The following is a 6802-nucleotide window of genomic DNA, read 5'->3' on the forward strand; positions in this document are numbered from 1 at the left end:
GTAAGTGGTAACAATGGTTCATTGCTATGCAGCCGTCTGAGCTTCATCGTTCAGGCCTAGCACTGCTCAGATCTCACGTCCTGGTGCTGTCCTCACCCTGCTCTCTTCTTTCCTTCCTCTTTTGACAGGCACATTTTTGCTTTGCTTGCTAAACACAATTAAAATGCAGCACTACCGGATAACCTCTCCATAAGAGGAACATAGTTGAGGTGTGTGGGGTTGCAGACATTTTGCACAAATTGACAAGGAACAAGGTGCGGAAGTATAAGTGATACATTTCCCAGCATGCTCCTCTGCTACCAAAACATTTCTGATAAAGTGACTGTTTTAGTCAGTGGAGTGTGAGTGGAGAGTTTGCACTGACAATTCATCTCATAAGGAAAATGTATATGGCATATCATGATTTAATCATTTAAATCATGTTTTAATCAAAATTCTAGTGTTATAGTAACGTTACTATAACACTAGAATTTTGAGTGTCAGGTGAAATGTAAAGAAAATGCACCTTGAAAAATGATTTTCACTGGACCCTTCCTACCTTCAAAGTCATTTAGTGTTAGCTTGGCTGTCCTATCAGACATTACACGTTTTAAAATTTGTGTGCAACTTTCCATAAAAGCAGTGGGCAGAGAGGAGTTTTCAGATTAACGAGCACCATCAACTATTAAATATTTCCTAGTGTGTTGTCAGACTTATTTGACCGGTCAAATGTTCTCACACATTGCTGACCTCTTTCTCTTTGATGGGCACAAACTTACAGGGGGTTTATTCTTCTGTGTTAAACCTTCCACAAACCCTATACCTAAACACACACCCCTTTTGAAATGCTGTGACAAAACCTGCAGCTTAACCTGCGATGCATCTCCATGGAAATTTCACGCTGCACTCGGCAACTAGCCTGCTCAGCACCATCAATCAGTACCGTCTATGGTGACACATCGCCAGCCATAGCTTTAATATAAGGACGCACAGCTGTCAGATAAGCAGAGCAGTGAATAAAGAGAAAAAGTCTCATAATTGTACTTGTTTCTATTGTCACTGGCACCACATGAAACACTAGGACACAACCACAATGCAATTAAACCCATGCTCAGTCACGAATGCTAGCAATGGCATCAGCCTCTTATGTAGTTTACATCGCAAGCCAACGGCTGCTCCTTGGCTGATTGGTTTGTGCTTCTTGAGAAACATGATAACTCTGTAAGAGGAGCTCCACCCACCTGCTTATCAAACCTTCTGTTTGTAAAGGGCAGCCAATCATGAAGATATTATCTTAAGGAAAGAGGAACTGAAACAGATGTTTGATGCAGATGTGGGTGAATTTGACAGGCTGCACCAAGGTCGAGTATACGATAAATAACAATGATTTTGAACTACCCCAGTAAAGTCCAAAATAAAAACACAAAAATAGATATGCGTAGGTGTGTGTGTGTATATAGAGGAAATTGAATCAAATTAAACTTTTTTTATACGCACATATGAACGGTTTACCCTGCCATGATGAACTGACTAGAGTGGATAGATATCTTATATTAAACTATAACATTTGGCTTGATATACACTAGGTAAATTAGCCAAACTTCACAAGGGATTTATACTTATGTGTTGCATCCAACACGGTGATAAGGACACACACACACACGCATGAATCATCTTCCCAGGGCCTATCGCAGAGTTTTTAAGCCTGTGTTTAAGATTAATGCATAATTTTTAAGGCTCAGGTTCTCATAAGTACTTTAAGCTTTAATCGAGTTCGCTCATGAACAGCTGGCAGGAGTGCAGGATTGAGCCTTGAGTTTTTTCAGACTAATGACCTGTCTTACTTTATTTCATTGTTGACGTAAACTTTCTAACACATTTCACGCTTTTACTTTTTTCATGCTGCTGGTTTCATTTCTTTTATTAGACTGTGGAGGCACAACACTTCCTGTGGGTATACTCTTCATGGCAGGCACTTTGAGCCATTGTTATCTTTACTAAAAAAAAGTAGAAGCAGCAGCAAATGACTGAGAACAGAGAAAGGATTGCTATGGATCACAGGTCTTTTCAGTGTTGTTGTGCCACTCAACACCTGATGATTGATAATCAAACATCAGACGCATAATGTTCTTTTTTGTTTCTTGTTTAGATTTGAATCTCTGTCAACATATTGTACCAGAGATCGGAGTCATATTTGGGAAAACTGTTAAAAGTGAAAAGTGTTGCTCATAATCAGCAAAACAAAGTTAGGTTTTCCAAAAGACCTTCAGTTTCAGCAAATGCCCCAGAAATGTCCTCTAGGTCAATTTAAAATAGGAATATAAGTCACCTACAGTGTCTCAAAGGCAGAGCTTGGAGGAGTTTGGGATGGACAGATGGATAAACAAAATCTGGATTATTTTACTAGATATTCTTGTGTATTTTTAATTTTTTGTTCTTTTTAAAATATGGTCTTTCTTCAAACTGAACATTTTTGACAAGGAGGAAGACCACACATGACAAATGTCTTGTGGTGGAGAGGAAACGTCTCCATGGCACGGCTACGTCTGCAGCCTGTCTGCAGCTCGGACACCAAGCATTTCACTACATGTTGTAGTCTGTATGATTGTGTATGTGACAAATAAAGGTTGTTTGTTTAAAAGGAAAAGAGAAATCTGCACAGTGCCATGTAAGCTCAGGTGATTAAAAGGATAACCCTTACATGTTTTGCTGTTATCAGTTAGAGTGGGCTGTGACTTCCTTTCAAACTGTGGGAGAGGTGTCACACCACACGACTGATAGCTGAGTGGAAAATATTTAATGCTGCTTGTGCTGCTGTGTTGGAGGGTTGGTTTTGGAAAGTCTTTGGATCCTGTAAAGAGTGACAACAGCTCTCTGTGAATATATTTTCTAAAACTCACTTTTGAAAAGACATTTTCAAAAGTTAGACCACCTTTGAAGGTGGAAGCATTTATAAGGGCAAATATTTTGGAAAATTGCCAAGTTGACTTTCTCCGCTTTTGCTCATTTTCTGTTATTACACATACTGCGGATGCTCATATTAAACAAATGCTGCCAAATGATGCCAAATGCTGTAAAATGCCATTGAACATAGTTTCTTTTCTGCTCTTTGCTCTGTCTGAGATCAGAGGGAGGTGATTTCCCTAATATGGTCATCTCAGGAAACCAGCGTTTGCTGTGACCACAAGAGTCTCACAAAGAGCTAAAATGGCACATGTCCAACACAGGATGCACTGAAGGTGATGTTATTGTAAGCAGTGTTGGTCAAGTAATCAGTAACTAATTACTGTGAATTTCCCATTACGTGGTAGCGCACTCGGTGCTTGCTTGGAAGTTTAGGGAGTTTTCACTGTAAAAAGAAGTTTTCTTCCCACGCACAACGGACACTAATGTTTTTGTCACTTTTTATGGTCTCAAACTCAAAGTAAGGTCAGTGCTTCCACGCTTTAAACGCTGCACGCTCATACTCTCTCCCGCACTCGATATATTATCCATTGTTGATCTGCACACAGTTGTTGTCACGAACGTCGCACTCGCTTACGTCATTGTCATCTAATTACCGTTTTTGCAATAGTAATCCCTTACTTTACTCGTTACTTGAAAAAAGTAATCGGATTACAGTAAGCCCATCTCTGATTGTAAGATATATATACTGAAGACTCTACAGTCCAAGTACACTGATAGGAAAGGTTACCGGGAGAAAGCTTCTTATTAAAAAGTTTGGCTGTAATGCACAGCAGTGTGTTGGAGAAAACCAAACACAGCATATCAAATGATGGTGGAAGAATGACTATTTGGGCTTTGTTTTACAGGAATGGACAGGTTGCAGGCATGATGTCGACCATGAATTTCTCTTTATACCCAAAATATTCCAAAGATGAACACGAGGCCATTTGTCCAGTTGTTAAATCTTGGATAAAGCTGGACAGTGATCGCTACCACAGATTTGCTGAAAAAGAAAATAACAAAGGAGATCGTTGCATAAGAAACCTTTTGAACTTAAGCGCTCACGCACACAGGTGTACACGTGAGTGCTTACAGACACAAACTATATCTTCCTTGGCTGCTACATTAAAGCATATTGTACACTGTCGGACCTGTGTGCTGCTCAATAACATTCAATATTTAGTATTTACTTTTACTTACACGTATCTAGGTTGTTGTCTCTATATTGTGTTGTTCTCTCGTTTGTTTTCTCCTTTTTTTTCTCAGTGTCTTCTAATTTCTTAAAATAAAATAAAATAAAATAAAATAAATAAACAATGATAATATAGATTAATCAAGTGAAAAAATTTGGCATTGGCATATTTTCTCCACTTGCATCTTTCCTGGCCTTCAGACAACAATTCTGATGCTAAAGTACCGAACAGGACAGGCAAAAAGAAAAAAAAAAGTAATGGGAACGTGTCAGTGTGCAAGTTACCACTGTTTAACCATTTAATGATCAGTCTAACAGTGAACTACTATATTACATATTTTTAAACTGCAGTTGAATAAAAGCAGAAATATGAAAAATAAGGTTTTACACTTGACTGGGTTCAACATAAACTAACATACTTCAGAAAAATGATGATATGCGTGAAACGTGTCACTTAAACATGACTCAAGCCTTCACGAAAGAGAAAAAAACAGGGGGTTTCCCATCACTTGAGCCTTGACTGGAACTCTTTAAATCGTATCATCTTCTTCTTCTTCTGTCATGCTTCAGTAGTAGACTGGAGAATAAGAGCCACCATCTGGTTATCTCAATGAACCTCTTCCTAATGTTTGCTTTCTGCAGATGAAAGCCTGCTTTTATTTAAAAATGTCAGACTTTCAGACTCCTGTAGCGCCTACCTGAGTACAAGGTATGGACAGGCTGTGTTGGGGGTGCTCCCTGTTGTTAATGAATTGTGGGCCCTCAGGAAAACCGTTGTGTTCCCATGTGAAACTCTTCAGGTCACCCCAGGCAAGGTGAGAGTGGCAATCAAGAGTGCCCTTTCTCCTCTTTGACGAGGCCAGTCTTCACATTTTGGACCAAGAACACAAACAGTCAGCTGAGACAGAAGAAGTCCCTTATATGAGTGACGAGATGTTTCTCCCACTGCAAATGTTACGTTCAGATGAACGTTGAACAGAGGTGGTGGATTATGTCACCAGCTATCAACCATCTGTAGTACAAAGCTGTCTTGGGTTGTCTTACCAGGTGTTTCAACCTCTGCTTTCATTTAGCATCAGGTGACCTAACCTGGTCACACGATGGTTCTCACAGTGGTTTTACACACAGTGGCAATGATCACACCTTTTTTTTGGTTTTGTTTTGTTTATACTTTGGCTGATATGATGAAACACATCATTAATAAAAGGTCAGTGATCATCAGCACCACCACGTAGAGGTTTAAATACCTGGAGTTTTAGAAGTGACTAATTCTCTTGGATGAGGGGGGAAATATTTTCATGAATCTAGACCAGTCTAGCTCAGTTTTTTTCATACACCCTGTTACGGCCCAGCTCAAAAGCCGCAACATAAAAAAGGAGACGAATACCAGAGTGGTAGTGAGAAGAGGTTTTATCTTAAAATGGCATAGCAGGTTGGCTAAAATGGCTGGTGCCACCGAGGCAAAGACTAGTGAGCTTCCGGGAAGCTTGCCTCAGGTATGCTTTTATCAATTAGCACCGGCTGAAAACATTGAGGAGATTAGGGGCTGCAGAGGGACGTAACACACTCAAGACCTTAAAGTCCTGAATTACTGAGAAAAAATGTCTCCCATCTGCCCCAGGGCCTTCTTCATGTATGACGTGCCCAAAAAACTTAATCCAGGAGGCTTCCTAGTCACTGCTGCTCATATTCACAGCCTCTTTCTTTTGGTCATTACGAGAGCTCGTGACTGTAGGTGAGGGTAGAGACGTAGATCGAGCAGTAAATTGAGAGTTTTGCTTTGACACTCTACTCCTTTTATCATGACCCATACAGTCCTGCTGCAGCTATCCTCAGTTGTGAATAAGATTAAGGAGTGACCACAATATGTAGGTGTTGGTCAGCTGTGTGTGTACCTCATCGTTCTGAGTTTGCTGAACTAATTTTAGCAGCTCTGCTATATCTTTGATCTATCTCACTCAGCCAATCACACGGAGGCTAGAAACAGGAATTATGAAGAAGATACGGGATGTGGCCCTAACCTTTATAGACCAGGTAAAAGAAAAGGTGAAAGTACTCTAACAAGGCATCTGACCTTTCTGAGGAGGAAATTACAGTTTTGGACGATATTACCCCGGTGCTAAAACTATTCAGTCTGAAACAAAACTCTTACAGTTAACTACTTTACACTGGATCAACCTGTACCCCATGAAATATTTTTATATGCTTTTATTTTACACTAAAGGAATGACTGGATGGGACACTTTCAAGTCACAGAAAGAATTTATGACTTTATGATCCTCTAATCACATACAGTGACCTTGTACTCTGAGCTCCCTAGACAGCATTTGGATAGCTCACAATTACGCTACCTCTGGTACAGTTCATTTACAGGACAGGTGAATCTTCTGTGGACCAGATGTGGCCAACAATTATGAAAAAAGGGTGGAGCTGTGGCTGAGCTGAAGCCTGAATGAGGTCAATCAGGGGCAAATAGAAAACCTGTGTGAGTAACACATGGTCAAACATTTCTGTTAAAACATTCCTTTAAAAAAACCTTTGCTAAAGAAATAACAAAAATGAATAACAAAAATAAAAAGAGCAGCTGGAGTCAAAGGACCAGATTTTGAACTGGCTCTGACGGTCATAGCAGCTAAGCGGAGGATAAAATATGAGCCCTGTTTTTGCATTATGAGCCTCAGTGTG

Source organism: Mchenga conophoros, linkage group LG3 (assembly GCF_057382185.1).
Source record: "Mchenga conophoros isolate Kocher_MC1m ecotype Shallow Benthic linkage group LG3, M_conophoros_male_GT1.1, whole genome shotgun sequence".
Lineage (NCBI taxonomy): Eukaryota > Metazoa > Chordata > Actinopteri > Cichliformes > Cichlidae > Mchenga > Mchenga conophoros.